At 36.3% G+C, this 24,682-nt stretch overlaps 1 protein-coding gene and 1 pseudogene across 4 annotated transcripts in view; one reads left to right on the top strand and one right to left on the bottom strand.

The window, feature by feature from the left end:
* The window catches only part of RAB28 (RAB28, member RAS oncogene family), a 137,818-nt gene that overhangs the window by 19,226 nt on the left and 93,910 nt on the right, over nt 1-24,682 (bottom strand). The gene's annotated exons all lie outside the window — the stretch shown is intronic.
* On the top strand, nt 2,919-3,808 carry LOC117085151 (annotated as a pseudogene). Its single transcript, XR_004437818.1, has one exon. The product of XR_004437818.1 is annotated as a proteasome subunit alpha type-1-like (transcript).

The raw sequence follows: 24,682 nt of genomic DNA on the forward strand, positions 1-24,682 counted from the left end.
CTTTGTGGGAACATGGATGGAGCTGGAGACCATTATCCTTAGCAAACTAAAGCAAGAACAGAAAACCAAATATGACATGTTCACACTGATAAGTAGGAGAAAAATGATGAGAACACATGGACACATAGAGGGGAACAATAGATACTGTGGCCTACAAGAGGATGGAGGGTGGGAGGGGACAGAGGATCAGGAAAAAGAACTAATAGGTACTAGTTGTAATACCTGGGTGATGAAAAAATCTGTACTACAAACTCTCATGACACTAGTGTAACTATGTAACAAACCCGCATATGTATCCATGAACTTAAAAGTTAAAAGAAAATACAGGAAGTTATCATGATTAGCAAGACAATGAAAATCTAAGCATCATAATTGTCTCTATTATTCTGGTCATCTCACATGTAATCAAATAGTCATAAAATTACATTAAATTTAATTATAAATTGTGAAGCCTATTTTACATTTTTACTTATTAGGGAAAAATATTAACAAAATTTGTATCATTGGGGAAATGTTATTTCTGTTGCCATTTAATGGCTCAAGTGATACATAGAAAATAGTACAAAAACAAAAAAGATACCTCACTGTTAACACATTTTGTTGGAAGATACAAGGAAAGCAATGCTGAAGTATGAGAAGTAATTATACAGTGTGGAGGTTTGCTACACATTTAGGTAAAAGTACAGATGGCTTGAACATGTCATCTTTTGGTATTTGCTAGATTCTTCTTCAACAATGAAATCTGAAGAAAATAGTTGTCTGTGAAGAATCAAAGAAAAAAATGTATGTTTTCAACATGATTGCTTCTTCAATTAAAAAAAAAAGTATTTGCATGGAGTGGACACTTTTGACTGGAATGAAAATATAATTCTGAAAAGATAGCACCACCACTTCTGAATGCCAGAAACCATATGTGCTTCTAAAGACACTGTTTACTCAATGCAAAACTTGTTGTGGGATCTGCTCGTTTTTCCTCCCTGACTTTCCCCATGTCAAATTATAAACTTGATAACCCAAGAACTCCCAGTGTCAATTTTCACCCATCACTATCATTCAGTATTTTGTAAGATCTTTTAATAAATGTGGTGTTATTCTAACATCTCTGCTTTCAGACAGCAAGATTTACTTGGAGAGTTGGATACACCATAAAAGAAATGCTAATTAAGAGCAACATTTTATTGGTTAAAAATGTAGTCCTCCAAACAGAATAGAAAGCCCAGAAATACACCTCTATTACACGGCCAAATGATCTTCTATAAGGAGGCCAAGATAAATCAGTGGGGAAAAGGACAATCTCTTCAACAAATTATGTTGAGAAAACTGGATTTTCACATGTAAAAGAATGAAGTTGGACCTTTATCTTACACCACACATAAAAATTAACTCAAAATGAATTAAAGACCTTAACATAAAAAACAAAAACTGTAAAACTCCTGGAAGAAAACACAGGGAAAAAGCTTCAGGTCATTGAACTTGGTGGTGATTTCTTGGACATGACACCAAATGCAGAGAAACAAAAGAAAAAACAGACTAACAGGGCCACATCAAACTTAAAAACTTCCTGCATCAAAGCACATAATCAATAGAGTGAAGAGATAACCTACAAAATGGGAGAAGATATTTGCAAACCATATATCTGACAAAAGGTTAATATGTAGAATATATAGAGAACACCTACAACTCAACAACAACAAAAAACACAATTTATAAATAAGCAAAAGGCTTGAATAGATATTTCTTCAAAGCTAATACATCATCAGAGAAATGCAAATCAAAACCAAAAAGAAATATCACTGCACCATTAAAGTGGCTAAATTTAAAAAAAAACAAGGATGAAAATGATGTGGAGAAATTGGAACACTAGTGTTTGTTGGTAGGACTGCAAAGTGGTACAACTCCTACAGAAAACTGTATGGGGTTTCTGAGAAAGTTAGACATAGAACTATTGTATGATCCAGTAATCCAACTTCTGGGTATATATCTCAAAGAATTGAATGCAGGGTCTTGAAGAGATATTTGCACACCCAAGTTTAAAACAGCACTAGTCATTATAGCTAAGAGGTGGAAGTAATCCAAATGTTCATTGATGAATGACTAGATAAACAAAATGCAGTGTATATATACAATGGAATATTATTCAGCCTTAAAAAGAAAGGAAATCTTGTCACATGCTACAACACGGATGAACCTTGAGCGCAATACATTAAGTGAAATAAGCAAGTCACCAAATGCAAATATCATATGATTCCACTCTTATGAGGTAACTTAAGTAGTCAGATTCAGAGACAGAAAGTAGAATGGTGGTTACCAGGGGATGTAGGGAGAGGAAAAAGGGAAGTTATTGTTTAATGGCTATAGAACTCCAGATTTGCAGATGAAAAAGTTTTGAAGATTTGTTTCACAACAATATGACCACATTAACACTACTGAGTTGTACACTTAAAATGGTTAAGATGGTAAATTTTGTGGTTTTTTTAACCACACTTTTAAAAAATATAGCTTTCCAAAGCTACAGTTATTGACAATCCACTACTCTGAAATACTTTAATGGAAAATTTCAAATTTATAAAAAAGTAAATAGTATAATGACTCTTGAAGTACCCATCACTTAGCCTCAACAACTGTCAAGTCATGACCAATCCATTTCATCCATACCACCACTCTCAGATTATTTGAAGGGAAACTGAACACATATATCACTACACGCATAGCTATTTTAGTACCACGTTCTGTTTTTATTTCATTGAGGTTTACAGCTTTGATTCAGAAGCAACAAATTAAAATTCTGAACCTACCTTCACATAAACAGATCCAAAGACAAAAACCACATGATTATCTCAACAGATACAGAAAAGGCCTTCGACAAAATTCAACAGCCCTTCATGCTAAAAAAAAAAAAAAAAAAGCTGTAAACCTCAATTGCGGGGCTTACTGCTGATGTTAGACTGTTACGTAATTTTATGCGTCAGGAGTGTTTGGATTCCAGATTTGTATTCGATAGACCACTGCCTGTGTCTCGTCTTGTATCTCTAATTGGAAACAAGACCCAGATACAAACACAACGATATGGCCGGAGACCATATGGTGTTGGGTTGCTTATTGCCGGTTATGATGATATGGGCCCTCATATTTTCCAAACCTGTCCATCTGCTAACTATTTTGACTGCAGAGCCATGTCCATTGGAGCCCGTTCCCAATCAGCTCATACTTACTTGGAGAGACATATGTCTGAATTTATGGACTGCAATTTAAATGAACTAGTTAAACATGGTCTGTGTGCCTTAAGAGCGACACTTCCTGCAGAACAGGACCTAACTACAAAGAATGTTTCCATTGGTATTATTGGTAAAGACTTGGAGTTTACAATCTATGATGATGATGATAATGTGTCTCTATTCCTCGAAGGTCTTGAAGAAAGGCCACAGAGAAAGGTATAGCCTGCTCAACCTGCTGATGAACCTGCAGAAAAGAATGATGAACCAATGGAACATTAAGTGATAAGCCAGTCTATATATGTATTATCAAATATGTAAGAATACACGCACCACATACTGATGACAATAATCTATACTTTGAACAAAAGTTGCAGAGTGGTGGAATGCTATGTTTTAGGAATCAGTCCAGATGTGAGTTTTTTCCAAACAACCTCACTGAAACCTATATAATGGAATACATTTTTCTTTGAGAGGGTCTGTATAATCATTTTCTAGAAAGTATGGGTATCTATACTAATGTTTTTATATGAAGAAAATAGGTGTCTTTGTGGTTTTAAAGACAACTGTGAAATAAAATTGTTTCACTGCCTGGTTAAAAAAAAAAAAAAAAACTCTCACTAAACTAGGTACTGATGGAATGTATCTCGAAATAATAAGAGCTATTTATGACAAACCCACAGCCAATATCATACTGAATGGGCAAAAACTGGAAGCATTCCCTTTGAAAACTAGCACAAGACAAGGATGCCCTCTCTCACCACTTCTATTCAAAATAGTGCTGGAAGTTCTGGCCAGAGCAATCAGACAAGAGAAAGAAATAAAGTGTATTCAATTAGGAAAAGAGGAAGTCAAATTGCCCCTGTTTGCAGATGACATGATTGTATATCTACAAAACCCCATCATCTCAGCCCAAAATCTGCTTAAGCTGATAAGCAACTTCAGCAAAGTCTCAGTATACAAAATCAGTGTGCAAAAATCACAAGCATTCCTATACACCAGTAACAGACAAATAGAGTGCTAAATCATGAGTGAACCCCCATTCACAATTGATACAAAGAATAAAATGCCTAGGAATCCAACTTACAAGGGACGTGAAGGACCTCTTCAAGGAGAACTACAAACCACTGCTCAACAAAATAAAAGAGGACACAAACAAATGGAAGAACATTCCATGCTCATGGATAGGAAGAATCAATATCGTGAAAAATGGCCATACTGCCCAAGGTAATTTACAGATTCAATGCCCTCACCATCAAGCTACCAAGGACTTTCTTCACAGAACTGGAAAACACTACTTTAAAGTTCATATGAAATCAAAACCATCTGATCTTTGACATATCTGACAAAAACAAGAAATGGGGAAAGGATCCCCTATTTAATAAAATGGTGCTCGGAAAACTGGCTAGCCATATATAGAAAGCTGAAATTGGATACCTTCTTACACTTTATACAAAAATTAATTCAAGATGGACTAAAGACTTAAATATTAGACCTAAAACCATAAAACCCTAGAAGAAAACCTATGCAATACCATTCAGGACATAGGCATGGGCGAGGACTTCATGACTAAAACACCAAAAGCAGTAGCAACAAAAGCCAAAATGGACAAATGGGATCTAATTAAAGAGCTTCTGCACAGCAAAAGAAACTATCATCAGAGTGAACAGGCAACCTACAGAATGGGAGAAAATTTTTGCAACCTACCCATTTGACAAAGGGCTAATATCCAGAATCCGCAAAGAACTTAAACAAATTTACGAGAAAAAAACAACCCCATCAAAAAGTGGGGAAAGGATATGAACAGACACCTCTCAAAAGAAGACATTTATGCAGCCAACAGACACATGAAAAAATGCTCATCATCACTGGTCATCAGAGAAATGCAAATCAAAACCACAATGAGATACCATCTCACGTCAGTTAGAATGGTGATCATTAAAAAGTCAGGAAACAACAGATGCTGGAAACGATGTGGAGAAATAGGAACACTTTTACGCTGTTGGTGGGAATGTAAATTAGTTCAACCATTGTGGAAGACAGTGTGGCAATTTCTCAAGGATCTAGAACTAGAATTACCATTTGACCCAGCCATCCCATTACTGGGTATATACCCGAAGGATTATAATCATGCCGCTATAAAGACATAGGCACACATATGTTTATTGTGGCACTATTCACAATAGCAAAGACTTGGAACCAACCCAAATGTTCATCAACGATAGATCAGATTAAGAAAATGTGGCACATATACAACATGGAACACTATGCGGCCATATAAAAGGATGAATTCTTGTCCTTTGCAGGGACACGGACACCATCATTCTCAGCAAAGTATCACAAGGACAGAAAACGAAACAGCGCATGTTCTCACTCATAGGTGGGAACTGAACAATGAGAACACTTGGACACAGGGCGCAGAACATCACACACCGGGGCCTGTCAGGGGGTGGGAGCCTGGGGGAGGGAGAGCATTAGGAGAAATTCCTAACGTAAACCATGAGATGGGTTCAGCAAACCAACCTGGCACATGTATACCTATGTAACAAACCTACACGTTGTGCACATGTACCCTAGAACTTAAAGTATCATTTTTTTTAAAATTCTGAATCTAAAGCTGTCACTTTTATCCTTCATTTGTCCCTGCTGATTCTAGTGGAACATTAACTCTCTAAATGTATGCGATGGTTCAGAATTTATTCACTTGGAGAACTTCCAGGATAAAGTGGCCTGTATATTAGGATATAGAGACAGATTTTGATGAGTAACAGAAAGTTTATTATATTAAATAGTAAACAATTCTGATTAAAATTACATCATATCAAATATCTTTATAAAGAAAATGTCCTAACAGTAAAATATTTTCATATCCCAAGAGATGATCTCTGTTATCCAGAGATGACAGATTATATACAAGAACTTGTCCTATACAAGAAATAACTTTTCTCGACTTTGTATTAAGGTAAATACAGAAGAAATTTGGGCTGAATATAGTTATAGTTCTTCAGTTATTTACAGATTCATCTGGAAAGAAAGTAGTGTATAGTGATAAAAAACGCACTCTCCAACAGTGTGCAAGGGTTCCCTTTCCTCCACATCCTGGCCAGCATTTGCAATCTCTTGTTAATAATAAGGTATTGTATTCTTGAAAGTTGCTAAGAGAATAGATTTTAAGTGTTCTCACCACAAAAAAATGGTAAGTATGTGAGGTAATACATATGTTAATTAGCTTGATTTAGCCATTATACAATTATACATAGTTAAAAACATAATGCTGTAAACAATAAATATAGTAAGTTTCCTCATCTATAAAATGAGAACAATAATAGTACCTATCTCCTAAGGTTGCTATAATGGATAAGATGAATAAATACACAAAAGCAATGACTAGCATATAGCAAGACATTTTGTATGTGACTGGCATATACTCAGTAAATATTAGCTAGTGTCACTGTGGTTTTTCCAGGCATTCATTTACTCACCAACTACTTATGTAGTGCTAAATGCTGGGAAGGCTAAGAAGGACACAAATAAAAAGATGCTATATAATGAAATTCTGAAATCATGAGAGTAACAAAGATCTGTATAAGACAATCTATAACAGGAATACAGAGATAGGAAACTTCTACAACTGCTTAGGGATGACAGGAGCCATGTCACAGAGAAAGTGATGCTTCAGTTACATACTGAAGGAGGAGAAAAAAATAGTCAGATAGCCTTAAGGATAGAGAGGATGTACATTCTTTACTTTTATTTATTTATTTATTTTTATTATTATACTTTAAGTTCTAGGGTACATGTGCATCATGTGCAGGTTTGTTACATATGTATACATGTGCCATGTTGGTGTGCTGTACCCATTAACTCGTCATTTACATTAGGTATATCTCCTAATGCTGTCCCTCCCCCTTTCCCCTCCCCATGACAGGTCCCAGTGTGTGATGTTCCCCTTCCCAAGTCCAAGTGATCTCATTGTTCAGTTCCCACCTATGAGTGAGAACATGCGGTGTTTGCTTTTCTGTTCTTGAGATAGTTTGCTGAGAATGATGGCTTCCAGCTACATCCGTGTCCCTACAAAGGACATGAACTCATCCTTTTTTATGGCTGCATAGTATTCTATGGTGTATATATGCCACATTTTCTTAATCCAGTCTATCACTGATGGACATTTGGGTTGGTTCCAAGTCTTTGCTATTGTGAATAGTGCCGCAATAAACATACGTGTGCATGTATCTTTATAGCAGCATGATTTATAATCCGTTAGGTATATACCCAGAGCAGGAGAAAGAAATAAAGGGTATTCAATTTGGAAAAGAGGAAGTCAAATTGTCCCTGTTTGTAGATAACATGACTGTGTATTTAGAAAACCCCATCATCCCAGCCCAAAATCTCCTTTTCAAAAGGAATATTTACAAAAGCGTCTGAAAGAACCTGGCTTCCAAGAGCTAGTGAAATCAGCAGGGCCTAGGCCTAAGGGTTTTGTATATGTTAAAAAGTTTATGTGTGAATAGGTGATCATCTACACAGTTACTCACATACTCCAGTCTACCCGAGAAAAATATATATATAAGCACAGAAAGGGAATTCTTGCAGGTGACATATATCAGCAAACCTTACATTTTCCCTTGTTGGATTTAAATTACTTTCATTGACTACATGGACTGAAAACTCTTTATTCTAAATTTAGAATCTATTCAAAAGAAAATTTTAAATGATAAAAAATGTTACCCTCCTATAGGTTTTCTGATTAGACATTTTCTTCTGTTTACCCATCTTGTACGCATAATTAACTATATCATAACTTTAAAAACAGAAGATGGCAAGTTTTATATTATATACATGCAGCTGATTATTTTTCCTCCTGAAAGTCACTACAGTTCTGCACATAAATCGACCTAAAGTTTATTCAGATTAACTGTAGAGCTATAAAATCACAGGCTACAAAAAAAAAAAAAGTACATGCACTTCTTTAAAAGAGGTAAAACAATACTTCAAATGTATTAAATAAATATGATCACCTATTACATGTCAAGTACTATGCTAGTAAGCACAAGGGATAAATTAGCGAGCAATATAGACATTATCTTTATCCTAACACTAATGAGGTAGAAAGAATAATAAGTGAGGAAGCATGTAAATAAATGAGTCAATTACTACAAGTATCATAATCTGAAAGCGGAGGAGGTGACCCGACAAGAGAATAAGAGAGTCAAAGACAGGAGTAGGAATCAGGATAGCAATGACAATTTTACATAGGATAGCCATGGAAGATCTCTTTGATCTGAGATCTAAAGCAGTGGACCCCACCTTTTTGGCACAAGGGACTAGTTTCATGGAAGGCAATTTTTCCACAGATGGGGGTAGTAGGAGGGCATAATTTTGGGATAAAACTGTTTCATCTCAGATCATCAGGTATTAGATTCTCATAAGGAACACATAATCTAGATCCCTCGCATGTGCTGTTCATAATAGGGTTCACGCTCCTATGAGAATCTAATGCTGCTGCTGATCTGACAGGAGGCGGAGCTCAGGCAGTAATGCTCACCGCACACTGCTCACCTCCTGCTGTGTGGCTGGGTTCCTAACAGGCCATTGAACAGTAGCAGTCCATGGCCTAAGGGTTGGGAACCCCTGATCTAAAGGGTAAGAATAAACCAAACAAATTAAGAGGTAGTTGGAGGAAAACACTGTTTTAGTCACTGGGACAGGGATGAAAACCTGGAAGAGGAAAAAGATGGAGTACAATTGAGGAAAACAAAGAAGCATAATAAGCAAGAGTGGTACCTATAGCATAATGAGGATATTATGAGGATATTACTCAAATACAGTAACGGAAAACCATTGTAAGATTGCAACCAACAGCACAATATGATTTTGGATTTTGAAAAAATTACTCTAGCTACCATGAGGAGAAAGGATGCCTGAGGACAAAAAAACAAGCAGAGAGACCACTTTAAGAGACTTCAGAAACAACCTAACCCTGTTTAAAAATTTACAAAACCCTTTGGGGCCTCATAACAAACTTGGGGAACAGGTAAGCATTATTCTAATTTCACACAGACACAAAAACTGAGGTTCAGAATGACTGAACCGAAGTCTCAAATCTAGTCATCAGTAGCACCAGAATTACAACTATGCTATCTAATTCAAATCCGGCTGGAGGTTCTCAAAGTTTCTTCTTGAACATCAACTTTAGGGATGAATTAACAATCACTTAACAGTCTACATTTTATTTAGATTTTTAATTAAAATAATAAAGACAAACTTCAAATAATCACTACTTTAAAAATATGCACAACGATATGGCTGGTTTTATATTTGTTAATACATTAAAAGTATTAATTAGTAACAAATCATAAAAACCACCCCTTAAGCATCACAGAAGATGCTTTGCCTTATCACTTGATTACATAGTTAATTACAAAGAACTTGCAGCTGTGCATACAAGTTGTGAAACTTTACATGAAATTACATAAAGTTTAAAAATGATCCATGATTAGCCCAAACATAACAAGCAAAATTCCCTTAATAATGTATTAAATTTGATTCACATGTGGTTAAAATTATGTGTACACTTTGACTTCTAAAACATACAAGCTAATACAAATAGCCAAGTATACAATTACTTTTCTTTTTAGGTACTATTTGTTTGCTGGCATTCAAGATTCCTTACTCAGGATCTCCACTGCATCCACCTATATGATTACTGGTAACAAGGGAGAGAACAGTCTTAAAAGATACAGTATTAAATGTAATAAATATTTTTAAACTAGACATATCAAATGTATCAGAGCTACTGATAGATTTGTATCAGCTCTGTACATTTCACAGATCAGAGCTACTGATCAGACTAAATGTTGTAAAGTTTTAAGTACAATTTTAAAATTCTGAAGCACTTTATAAGAGTATCTATATTACACTGGCCTGAGGCTTTTACAATGTTCCTAGTTTCCCAAGTATTTATTTTTCAACATGCTGTAAGAACACGTTCTATAATGAACAAGACTTTTTCGGGGGCGGAGCAAGATGGCCGAATAGGAACAGCTCCAGTCTCCAACTCCCAGCGCGAGTAACACAGAAGACCGGTGATTTCTGCATTTTCAACTGAGGTACTGGGGTCATCTCTCTAGGGAGTGCTGGACAATCGGTGCTGGTCAGCTGCTGCAGCCTGACCAGCGTGAGCTGAAGCAGGGCGAGGCATCGCCTCACCTGGAAGCGCAAGGGGGAAGGAAATCCGTTTTCCTAGCCAGGGGAACTGAGACACATAACACCTGGAAAATCGCGTAACTCCCACCCCAATACTGCGCTTTAAGGAAACAGGCACACCAGGAGAATATATCCCACACCTGGCCGGGAGGGTCCCACGCCCACGGAGCCTCCCTCACTGCTAACACAGCCGTCTGCGGCGATCTATCCGCAAGGCAGCAGCGAGGCTGGGGGAGGGGCGCCCGCCATTGCTGAGGCTTAAGTAGGTAAACAAAGCCGCTGGGAAGCTCTAACTGGGTGGAGCTCACAGCAGCTCAAGGAAACCTGCCTGTCTCTGTAGACTCCACCGCTGGGGACAGTCCACAGCTGAGGTCCAATAGGGAAAGCAGCGGGGGCGGTGCAGAGGCGAACGACTCTGTCTGACAGCTTTGGGGAGAGCCGTGGATCTCCCAACGCGGAGGTTGAGATCCGAGAACGGACAGACTGCCTGCTCAGGTGGGTCCCTGACCCCTGAGTAGCCTAGCTGGGAGACATCCCCCACTAGGGGCAGTCTGACACCCCACACCTCACAGGGTGGAGTCACCCCTGAGAGGAAACTTCCAAAGGAAGAATCAGACAGGTACACTCGCTGCTCAGCAATATTCTATCTTTGGCAACCTCTGCTGCTGATACCCAGGCAAACAGGGTCTGGAGTGGACCTCAAGCAATCTCCAACAGACCAACAGACAGTCCTTCTGACTGTCAGACGGAAAACTATCAAACAGGAAGGACACCTATACCAAAACCCCATCAGTACGTCACCATCATCAAAGACCAGAGACAGATAAAACCACAAAGATGGGGAAAAAGCAGGGCAGAAAAGCTGGAAATTCAAAAAATAAGAGCGCATCTCCCCCTGCAAAGGAGCGCAGCCCATCGCCAGCAACGGATCAAAGCTGGTCAGAGAATGACTTTGACGAGATGAGAGAAGAAGGCTTCAGTCCATCAAACTTCTCAGAGCTAAAGGAGGAATTACGTACCCAGCGCAAAGAAACTAAAAATCTTGAAAAAAAAGTGGAAGAATTGACAGCTAGACTAATTAATGCAGAGAAGATCATAAACGAAATGACAGAGATGAAAACCATGACACGAGAAATACGTGACAAATGCACAAGCTTCAGTAACCGACTCGATCAACTGGAAGAAAGAGTATCAGCGATTGAGGATCAAATGAATGAAATGAAGCGAGAAGAGAAAACCAAAAGAAAAAAGAAGAAAAAGAAATGAACAAAGCCTGCAAGAAGTATGGGATTATGTAAAAAGACCAAATCTACGTCTGATTGGGGTGCCTGAAAGGGAGGGGAAAATGGAACCAAGTTGGAAAACACTCTTCAGGATATCATCCAGGAGAACTTCCCCAACCTAGTAGGGCAGGCCAACATTCAAATTCAGGAAATACAGAGAACGCCACAAAGATACTCCTCCAGAAGAGCAACTCCAAGACACATAATTGCCAGATTCACCAAAGTGGAAATGAAGGAAAAAATCTTAAGGGCAGCCAGAGAGAAAGGTCGGGTTACCCACAAAGGGAAGCCCATCAGACTAACAGCAGATCTCTCGGCAGAAACTCTACAAGCCAGAAGAGAGTGGGGGCCAATATTCAACGTTCTTAAAGAAAAGAATTTTCAACCCAGAATTTCATATCCAGCCAAACTAAGTTTCATCAGTGAAGGAGAAATAAAATCCTTTACAGATAAGCAAATGCTTAGAGATTTTGTCACCACCAGGCCTGCCTTACAAGAGACCCTGAAGGAAGCCCTAAACATGGAAAGGAACAACCGGTACCAGCCATTGCAAAAACATGCCAAAATGTAAAGACCATCGAGGCTAGGAAGAAACTGCATCAACTAATGAGCAAAATAACCAGTTAATATCATAATGACAGGATCAAGTTCACACATAACAATATTAACCTTAAATGTCAATGGACTAAATGCTCCAATTAAAAGACACAGACTGGCAAACTGGATAAAGAGTCAAGACCCATCAGTCTGCTGTATTCAGGAGACCCATCTCACATGCAGAGACATACATAGGCTCAAAATAAAGGGATGGAGAAAGATCTACCAAGCAAATGGAGAACAAAAAAAAGCAGGGGTTGCAATCCTAGTCTCTGATAAAACAGACTTTAAACCATCAAAGATCAAAAGAGACAAAGAAGGCCATTACATAATGGTAAAGGGATCAATTCAACAGGAAGAGCTAACTCTCCTAAATATATATGCACCCAATACAGGAGCACCCAGATTCATAAAGCAAGTCCTTAGAGACCTACAAAGAGACTTAGACTCCCATACAATAATAATGGGAGATTTCAACACTCCACTGTCAACATTAGACAGATCAACAGACAGAAAGTTAACAAGGATATCCAGGAATTGAACTCATCTCTGCACCAAGCGGACCTAATAGACATCTATAGAACTCTCCACCCCAAATCAACAGAATATACATTCTTCTCAGCACCACATCGCACTTATTCCAAAATTGACCACATAATTGGAAGTAAAGCACTCCTCAGCAAATGTACAAGAACAGAAATTATAACAAACTGTCTCTCAGACCACAGTGCAATCAAACTAGAACTCAGGACTAAGAAACTCAATCAAAACCGCTCAACTACATGGAAACTGAATAACCTGCTCCTGAATGACTACTGGGTACATAACGAAATGAAAGCAGAAATAAAGATGTTCTTTGAAACCAATGAGAACAAAGATACAACATACCAGAATCTCTGGGACACATTTAAAGCAGTGTGTAGAGGGAAATTTATAGCACTAAATGCCCACAAGAGAAAGCAGGAAAGATCTAAAATTGACACTTTAACATCACAATTAAAAGAACTAGAGAGGCAAGAGCAAAGACATTCAAAAGCTAGCAGAAGGCAAGAAATAACTAAGATCAGAGCAGAACTGAAGGAGATAGAGTCACAAAAAACCCTCCAAAAAATCAATGAATCCAGGAGTTGGTTTTTTGAAAAGATCAACAAAATTGACAGACCGCTAGCAAGACTAATAAAGAAGAAAAGAGAGAGAATCAAATAGACGCAATAAAAAATGATAAAGGGGATATCACCACCGACCCCACAGAAATACAAACAACCATCAGAGAATACTATAAATGCCTCTACGCAAATCGACTAGAAAATCTAGAAGAAATGGATAATTTCCTGGACAATTACACGCTCCCAAGACTGAACCAGGAAGAAGTTGAATCCCTGAATAGACCAATAACAGGCTCTGAAATTGAGGCAACAATTAATAGCCTACCCACGAAAAAAAGTCCAGGACCAGATGGATTCACAGCTGAATTCTACCAGAGGTACAAGGAGGAGCTGGTACCATTCCTTCTGAAACTATTCCAATCAATAGAAAAAGAGGGAATCCTCCCTAACTCATTTTATGAGGCCAACATCATCCTGATACCAAAGCCTGGCAGAGACACAACAAAAAAGAGAATTTTAGACCAATATCCCTGATGAACATCGATGCAAAAATCCTCAATAAAATACTGGCAAACCGGATTCAGCAGCACATCAAAAAGCTTATCCACCATGATCAAGTGGGCTTCATCCCTGGGATGCAAGGCTGGTTCAACATTCGCAAATCAATAAACGTAATCCAGCATATAAACAGAACCAAAGACAAGAACCACATGATTATCTCAACAGATGCAGAAAAGGCTTTTGACAAAATTCAACAGCCCTTTATGCTAAAAACGCTCAATAAATTCGGTATTGATGGAACGTACCTCAAAATAATAAGAGCTATTTACGACAAACCCACAGCTAATATCATACTGAATGGGCAAAAACTGGAAAAATTCCCTTTGAAAACTGGCACAAGACAGGGATGCCCTCTCTCACCACTCCTATTCAACATAGTGTTGGAAGTTCTGGCTAGGGCAATCAGGCAAGAGAAAGAAATCAAGGGTATCCAGTTAGGAAAAGAAGAAGTCAAATTGTCCCTGTTTGCAGATGACATGATTGTATATTTAGAAAAACCCATCGTCTCAGCCCAAAATCTCCTTAAGCTGATAAGCAACTTCAGCAAAGTCTCAGGATACAAAATCAATGTGCAAAAATCACAAGCATTCTTATACACCAGTAACAGACAAGCAGAGAGCCAAGTCAGGAATGAACTTCCATTCACAATTGCTTCAAAGAGAATAAAATACCTAGGAATCCAGCTTACAAGGGATGTAAAGGACCTCTTCAAGGAGAACTACAAACCACTGCTCAGTGAAATCAAAGAGGACACAAACAAATGGAAGAACATACCATGCTCATGGATAGGAAGAATCAATATCGTGAAAATGGCCATACTGCCCAAGGTTATTTATAGATTCAATGCCATCCCCATCAAGCTACCAATGACTTTCTTCACAGAATTGGAAAAAACTGCTTTAAAGTTCATATGGAACCAAAAAAGAGCCCGCATTGCCAAGACAATCCTAGGTCAAAAGGACAAAGCTGGAGGCGTCACGCTACCTGACTTCAAACTATACTACAAGGCTACAGTAACCAAAACAGCATGGTACTGGTACCACAACAGAGAAATAGACCAGTGGAACAGAACAGAGTCCTCAGAAATAATACCACACATCTACAGCCATCTGATCTTTGACAAACCTGACAAAAACAAGAAATGGGGAAAGGATTCCCTATTTAATAAATGGTGCTGGGAAAATTGGCTAGCCACAAGTAGAAAGCTGAAACTGGATCCTTTCCTTACCCCTTATACGAAAATTAATTCAAGATGGATTAGAGACTTAAATGTTAGACCTAATACCATAAAAACCCTAGAAGAAAATCTAGGTAGTACCATTCAGGACATAGGCATGGGCAAGGACTTCATGTCTAAAACACCAAAAGCAACGGCAGCAAAAGCCAAAATTGACAAATGGGATCTCATTCAACTAAAGAGCTTTTGCACAGCAAAAGAAACTACCATCAGAGTGAACAGGCAACCTACAGAATGGGAGAAAATTTTTGCAACCTACTCATCTGACAAAGGGCTAATATCCAGAATCTACAAAGAACTCAAACAATATACAAGAAAAAAACAAACAACCCCATCAAAAAGTGGGCAAAGGATATGAACAGACATTTCTCAAAAGAAGACATCCATACAGCCAACAGACACATGAAAAAATGCTCGTCATCACTCGCCATCAGAGAAATGCAAATCAAAACCACAATGAGATACCATCTCACACCAGTTAGAATGGCAATCATTAAGAAGTCAGGAAACAATAGATGTTGGAGAGGATGTGGAGAAATAGGAACACTTTTACACTGTTGGTGGGATTGTAAACTAGTTCAACCATTATGGAAAACAGTATGGCGATTCCTCAAGGATCTAGAACTAGATGTACCATATGACCCAGCCATCCCACTACTGGGTATATACCCAAAGGATTATAAATTACTCTACTACAAAGACACATGCACACGTATGTTTATTGCGGCACTATTCACAATAGCAAAGACTTGGAATCAACCCAAATGTCCATCTGTGACAGACTGGATTAAGAAAATGTGGCACATATACACCATGGAATACTATGCAGCCATCAAAAAGGATGAGTTTGCGTCCTTTGTAGGGACATGGATGCAGCTGGAAACCATCATTCTTAGCAAACTATCACAAGAAGAGAAAACCAAACACCACATGTTCTCACTCATAGGTGGGAACTGAACAATGAGATCACTTGGACTCGGGAAGGGGAACATCACACACTGGGGCCTATCATGGGGAGGGGGGAGGAGGGAGGGATTGCATTGGGGAGTTATACATGATATAAACGTTATGCACATGTACCCTAGAACTTAAAGTATAATAAAAAATAAAAAAAAATAAAAAAAAATAAATAAATAAATAAAAATGTACATAAATATGTCAGCTATTTTGCTATGATGAGCTACATAATAAATACACAAATTTATTAATGAATACTACAGATTAACATGTTAGGCAATTTATCTTGAGATTAATTTATAAGCTCATAGTGTTAGAGAGTTCATCTGTCTAACAGCCTTCAAATGACAGTTTTAACCAGACTCATAATTGTCTATTCTCTTGCTTATAAAATAGAATTATTTCACTTTCCAGACATAGAAATGTTAAATCTTTCTTGATATTTATCTTAAGTATTTCCATGACTTAACAATCATTGCTCCTTATAGTCATAAATTGTCTTCATGAAAATTTTTTTGTTCTTATTTAGACATAGAGGAACAATGCTCAGTATTTTTTCTCTGGAAATAATTTTACAAATGAATACTAATCAAGTCATACCTTAACCTTTTAAGACTAAAAATGCCAGTTCCCTTAGCTTGTCTCAAGGACCTAAATGAGATCTTTTTAGCTACTTTTTTATTCTTTGAACTCTCATCAGTTTCTACACATCCTTTAAAAATGTGGTCCAAAGCAGGAAATAATTTTCAAATGAAAATATAATTAGGTCCGGCGCGGTGACTCACGCTTGTAATCCCACCACTTTGGAAGCCCAGGCGGGTGGATCACTTGAGGTCAGGAGTTTGAGACCAGCCTGGCCAATATGGTGAAAACCCGTCTCTACTAAAAATACAAAAATTAGCCAAGCATAGTGACGCGCGCCTGTAATACCAGCTATTCAGGAGGCTGAGGTAGGAGAATCGCTGGAACCCGGGAGGCAGAGGTTGCAGTGCACCGAGATCACGCCACTGTACTCCAGCCTGGGCAACAAAGCGAGACTCCATCTCAAAAAATAAATAAAAATGTACATAAATATGTCAGCTATTTGCTATGATGAGCTACATAATAATACACAAATTTATTAATGAATACTACAGATTAACATGTTAGGCAATTTATCTTGAGATTAATTTATAAGCTCATAGTGTTAGAAGAGTTCATCTGTCTAACAGCCTTCAAATGACAGTTTTAACCAGACTCATAATTGTCTATTCTCTTGCTTATAAAATAGAATTATTTCACTTTCCAGACATAGAAATGTTAAATCTTTCTTGATATTTATCTTAAGTATTTCCATGACTTAACAATCATTGCTCCTTATAGTCATAAATTGTCTTCATGAAAATTTTTTTGTTCTTATTTAGACATAGAGGAACAATGCTCAGTATTTTTCTCTGGAAATAAATTTTACAAATGAATACTAATCAAGTCATACCTTAACCTTTTAAGACTAAAAATGCCAGTTCCCTTAGCTTGTCTCAAGGACCTAAATGAGATCTTTTTAGCTACTTTTTTATTCTTTGAACTCTCATCAGTTTCTACACATCCTTTAAAAATGTGGTCCAAAGCAGGAAATAATTTTCAAATGAAAATATAATTAGGTCCGGGCGCGGTGACTCACGCTTGTAATCCCACCACTTTGGAAGCCCAGGCGGGTGGATCACTTGAGGTCAGGAGTTTGAGACCAGCCTGGCCAATATGGTGAAAACCCGTCTCTACTAAAAATACAAAAATTAGCCAAGCATAGTGACGCGCGCCTGTAATACCAGCTATTCAGGAGGCTGAGGTAGGAGAATCGCTGGAACCCGGGAGGCAGAGGTTGCAGTGCACCGAGATCACGCCACTGTACTCCAGCCTGGGCAACAAAGCGAGACTCCATCTCAAAAAATAAATAAATAAAATAATATATTAAAAAAGTATAATTTATACATGAAACAGAGGAGAAATGGTTTGCTGCCTGTTTGGAATACTTTAGAAATCAGAAAAACTCTCTTTCGTCCACACTGGGGACCATTCGTGCACTCTAGATAGACCCTCAAGTCTTTTTCTTCTGTGCTTTTCACCTAGACATTCCTGCACAATTCTATATGTTATTGTTTATGTGTACACCTCACATTTGCTTCTTTTGAGCCTCATTTAAAAAATATGATTATCCTAATTTAAATTTTAGTTTATTTTTCCAGTATAATAATCACCCCAATTTATTCAATGTCATTTGCAAATTGTGCAGTATAGTTTTGAATTTTTTGAATAAACAGAAAATATGTTGATTAAAAAAAAAAAAAAAAAAAAAAAAAAAGACTTTTTCATTCAAACCAGAATGTCATTCCATGTAAAGAGGGAATATATTATCAATTAATTATATTATTAATGTCTACTTGCTGTCAATGGAAAAAACATTAAAATTACAAACAATTTTTGTTCTTCAGTCCATACATAATGGCAGGAACAGAGTATTCTCAGTGAAATGATTGTAAAAAATGTCACTGTCTAACCTAAAAGAAGTAAAAGCAAAATATAAATATAGCACTTGTACAGATTTCACAGTAATTTTTAGGTTATCAAGGAAACATCTTGAGTGTTGATCTGGTTATACTCAATTCAAACAAACTACTTGTCACATTAACTACCTCCAGGAAGTTACTCCAAACACAAAATAAACTGTTTATGCCCCTACTCAGATAGATAACATGACAGATTGTTATTAGTTGAAGACAGATGAAATACATTAATTTGATTGTGAGCATGTGTTTAATTTTACCCTGCCATGTACACTCTCTAATGCTGTCTTTCTATGATGACACAGTAAATCATGCCGTATTAGAAGAACTGCTAATGCAAGAAAAATAAAAAATTAGCAGAATTTGACTTTGACTGTGTAGATTCTTAAACCAACCTTCTTACAAATATAACTGCCTGGAAAATCCACATGTTCCACAAACAGATGAAGAAAAAAGGTGTCATCAAAGAAACTACTTTTGTTTCTAGTATAAATTTAAAGACCTCAATGCAGTTTAACAATTTTCCTGTATACCAGTTGTTATATTTCTTTATAAGATGCCTCTTTTTTCCCACGTTCTAAACTGGGTTTTAAGTGTTTACCTTATCAATTTGGGTAAGTACTTTGTATATTAAGGACATCTGCCATATTCATTCCAAACATTCACCTTAGGTTGGGATTCTCCTTCTAAATATTTCATGAGGGTTTTGAGACATAGAAATTAAGACTTTATGAAGTCAAATATTCTGAGATAATAAGGTTGCTACTTTTGGCCTACACGTATTTGGTTGTTTTGTAACATGCAGCTAAAAACAAAAACAAACAAATTAACAAAGTACATCATAAAACAACCACTCACAAAGTGTTGAGTGAAGAGAAATATTTTTAGGCTCTTAAAATAAATACAAATGATCAATAGTGTCTAAAATAATATGTATACCTGCATTTTACAGGAATACTACACAGGGCTAAAACTTAATGAACTAGAGTTTCACACCACAATAGGAATGAATCTCACATAGGTGGTGAGGGCAACATACAAAGGAATAAATAACTGCATTTATATAAAAATTTTAAATGGCAAAACAACATTATCTCATGACACACGTATTATGAAAACAGAAAAGCAAGAAAAAGATAAGTAATAGAGAAAAATATATATAAAAGTTTTCATTAAAATTTAAATTTAAATTTACTAATATATATTCCTACCACTAATTATTATAAAAGTCCTACTAAAATTATAACAATATGACATTCTTCTCGTCAAATCTAGTTTCTTATATGATCATAAAGAAAGGTCACTGTTGTAATATTTATACATGGTTTTACCATTTTTCACAAGGACCATGATTAATCCTTTAAATCCTCAAATCATATTCTTGTCACCTATCTAAACATGTCATGAAACTTGTGGATTTTCTCTTCAATTATTATCACCTAACTCTGCCAGATCTTCATTTGTTAATTTCTTTTATTCTAGCAATTCTCCAGCACTTCTATAGATTTTGCACACTGCTGCAAGATTTTCCTACTGAAATTGTATTGTGTTTATACTATACAATCACATATATATCCACAAACCAACCTATAAGGATTCTAAGGGGATAATAACGAATCTTCCTAACTCCAAATAGTCACCAAAACACCACCATCAGCAGCAGCCAGTATCAAGCAGACAGAGGAGGGAGTAAGAATTCACATTATTTCCTCAATTTCATTAATTAGGTTACCTAAATCTCTTTCAGTAATGGCTAATGCATAACTATTTCTCCTCTTGCCTCAGGTTAGAGGAAATAATAGGTCTAAAAGCACTATTTAGTTAGTAAATCTTTTTATATTTGTGGCTATCTACAACTTTTGTTGCTTGTATAACATTTGTGCGTATATCATCAAAAGCCTAAAGGCACTGGAAAAATTAATAAACTGTCTTTTTATTTTATTCCTGTTTTGGGTATTTACCACAGGAATTCCTAATAGACAATTTCATACTGGCACAGTGCTATAGAGGTTCATTTGCAAACTTCTACATACTAGGTAGATACAATGAGGCCCAAATTCACTTATACTATTTATACATAGAATTGCATTAAAAAAAGAAGTGTATCTGTCTTACCTAGACACTAGCATACTCTAGCATCTCACAAAGTACACCAGCCATAGTAAGACTGCCGGCCAGGCATGGTGGCTCATGCCTGTAATCCCAGCACTTTGGGAGGCTGAGGTGGGCAGATCATGAGGTCAGGAAATCGAGACCATCCTGGCTAACATGGCGAAACCCCATCTCTACTTAAAATAGAAAAAATTAGCCGGGTGTGGTGGCGGGCGCCTGTAGATTCATTATTATCCCCTTAGAATCCTTATAGGTTGGTTTGTGGATATATATGTGATTGTATAGTATAAACACAATACAATTTCAGTAGGAAAATCTTGCAGCAGTGTGCAAAATCTATAGAAGTGCTGGAGAATTGCTAGAATAAAAGAAATTAACAAATGAAGATCTGGCAGAGTTAGGTGATAATAATTGAAGAGAAAATCTACAAGTTTCATGACATGTTTAGATAGGTGACAAGAATATGATTTGAGGATTTAAAGGATTAATCATGGTCCTTGTGAAAAATGGTAAAACCATGTATAAATATTACAACAGTGACCTTTCTTTATGATCATATAAGAAACTAGATTTGACGAGAAGAATGTCATATTGTTATAATTTTAGTAGGACTTTTATAATAATTAGTGGTAGGAATATATATTAGTAAATTTAAATTTAAATTTTAATGAAAACTTTTATATATATTTTTCTCTATTACTTATCTTTTTCTTGCTTTTCTGTTTTCATAATACGTGTGTCATGAGATAATGTTGTTTTGCCATTTAAAATTTTTATATAAATGCAGTTATTTATTCCTTTGTATGTTGCCCTCACCACCTATGTGAGATTCATTCCTATTGTGGTGTGAAACTCTAGTTCATTAAGTTTTAGCCCTGTGTAGTATTCCTGTAAAATGCAGGTATACATCCCAGCTACCCAGGAGGCAGGAGAATGGCATGAACCTGGGAGCTGGAGTTTGCAGTGAGCCGAGATCGTGCCACTGCACTCCAGCCTGGGTGACAGAGCAAGACTCCATTTCAAAACAAAACAAAACAAAAGACTGCCTCAATAAGGCAACTATATTATGGTTATTTAATTCTTCTTTATATTTTCCCATTACCAACAATAACCATATATTATTATTAGCCCTATTGGGAGATGGGGAGTGATAGAACATTATTTAAAGTAACAATGAAGTAAAGAGTAAACAGAAAACTGCCCAATCACAACAGAATTCATAGTAAGAATTACACTTATACAGCATCACACTATTCTGTAGGCACTTTACACATATTAAATCATTTAATCCTCACTACAAACATCATTTGACAAATGAGAAACTGAGGTGCAGACAAAGGGATAAAAGACTTTATATATGGGCACACAGCTAGTAAGTGGTGGAGCCACAACTCACCCCCAAGGCAGTTTAGCTCCAGAGTCTGTATTCTTAGCTATCACACTGCTTTCTCTTCATGTATGTAGTCATCTGTGTCTGGCATTTTTCATGCATATTGTTTCATCCATGTCATCCCAATGAAGTACATATAGTTCATTCATTTTTACTGCCACATAACATACCTTTTTATAAATCTACCACAATCTATAAATCTTTTCTCCAATTGATGAACACAAGTTATTCCCAACTGTTAGATACTAACAACAAAGCCATGAATATTCTTACTCAGTACATGTCACCTGATAATACGCCTAGCTGTCTAAGATACACAGCTGAGAAGAACTGCTGAATCATACTCTATGAAAGTTCAACTTTGCAGAATGTCAAATTGTTTTCAAAGTAGCTGTACCAATTTATAATGCATCTAGTAGTGAATATGAGTTCCTGTAGATTTGTGCCAATCTAGAAAGCCTAAGAATCTCATGTTCTTATTTTGCATTCCTTGATTAGTGATGAGACTGCACTTATATTTATATGTCTTTCTTCTTCCATGAAATTTCTATTTATGTTTTATGTCCTTTTTTTAATGAATGGCCTTTTTCTTGTAGATTTGAAAAAATATATCAGTCTTTTTCAGTTATTTTGTGTTACACATACCTTCTCCCAGTTTGTGGCTTGTCTTTAATTCTTTACTGTATCATTTCATAGAAACAAATGTTTATCTTCTGTAGTTAATATAGCCAATATTTAAATTTAGCAATTACGTCTTGTTTAAGAAACCCTTCCACACTCTAAGTATGAAAGATATTCTTTTTTTTATTATTATTCTATATAGTTGTGCCATTAACATTGTAGCCCTTAATCTATTTGGAACTGATTTTTGTGCATGGTAATATGCATTTTCTTTTTCTCTATAAAAATAACAGCTATCCTAGGACTACATATTAAGCATTCTCTTCTTTCTCAAAGATCTTCTATATCACCTCCACTATAACATCCAAGTTCCACTTATGAGAGGATTTGTTTCCAGTGTCTCAATCCTGTTTACTTGGATGAATTCCCTATTGTCTTTATAAAAGCTGTTGCTAGTAAGTCTTGATAAATGGCATGGCAAATGTTTCTCAGAAGCATATTCTTATTCTTGGATTTTTAATCTTCCCTATACATTTTAGATACAGTTTGCTTAAATACCACATACAAATACCATTTGGAGTTTTGTGAAATTATGCTGAATGGATAAATCAATCTGAAGACAAGTGACATCTTTATAATATTGAGTCTTTGTATCCTTGAAAATGGTATTTGCTGTCTTTCATTTAGGTCTTGTTTTATCATTTGAGAATTTTGTAGTTTTATTTCTTCCTTTTCAATTTGTATGTTTTATAAACTTTTTCTTGCAGTTTTATAATAGCTAGGACCTTAAAAATAGTGTTGAATAGGAGAGGTGGAAGTGAATTTCCTTACCTTGTACCTAATCTTAGGTGGAAAGCAAATTCACTATTTCATCATTAAGTATGACATTAATCGTAGGGTTTTCACAGATGCCATTTATGAAACTGAAGAAGTTTCTTCTCATTTTCTCATTCCTAGTTTGCTGAGACTTTTATTAACTACAAATGGATGCTGAATTTCATCAAATGCTTTTTATGTTTCTGTTGAGATCACCATATGGCTTATTTAGCCTACTGATACGGTAAGCTACATTAAATAATTTCAGATATTACACCAGCACTGCATTTCCACGATAAACTACACTTGGTCATAATACATTACTCTTTGTATTGCTTGATTCAATTTGTTAATATTTTGTAAAGGAATTTTTTGTATCTATGTTCATGAGGAATATTGGTCTGTAGTTTTCTTATAGTGTCTTTATCTGATTTTAATAGATTATTATATTGGTGTCATAAAATAAGTTGGGAGGTATTCCAACACCTTTGGTTTTCTGGAAAAGTTTACATACAATTAGTATTATTTATTCCATACATGTTTGGTAGAATTCACCAGTAAAACCATCTGGATCCATAGTATTCTTTGTAGTATTCTTTGTGGAAACATTCCAAATTATGAATTCAATTTTTTTCATAAATGCAGAAGTATTCAGAGTATCTATTTCTAGAGTGAACATAGTTTGTGTCTTTAAAGGAATTTGTTCATTTAATGAGAACACATTGACACAGGGAGGGGAAAATCACATATCAGGACCTGTTGCGGGGCGGGGGGCTAAGGGAGGGAAAGCATTAGGAGAAATACCTAATGCAGGTGACGGGTTGATGGGTGCAGCAAACTACTATGGCATGTGTATAATAACTATGTAACAAAACTGTACATTCTGCACAGGTACCCCAGAACTTAAAGTATAATAATTTTTTTAAAAATGTCAAGGAATTTGTTCATTTATTCTAAATTGTCAATTAACAGAAGTAAATATTTTCATAATATTCGCTTATATTCCCTTTAATGCCTAAGAATTTATAGTGATTTCTTCTCTTT

The sequence above is a fragment of the Trachypithecus francoisi genome, unplaced genomic scaffold, assembly GCF_009764315.1.
Source record: "Trachypithecus francoisi isolate TF-2019V2 unplaced genomic scaffold, Tfra_2.0 Lachesis_group1, whole genome shotgun sequence".
Taxonomy (NCBI): Eukaryota; Metazoa; Chordata; class Mammalia; order Primates; family Cercopithecidae; genus Trachypithecus; species Trachypithecus francoisi.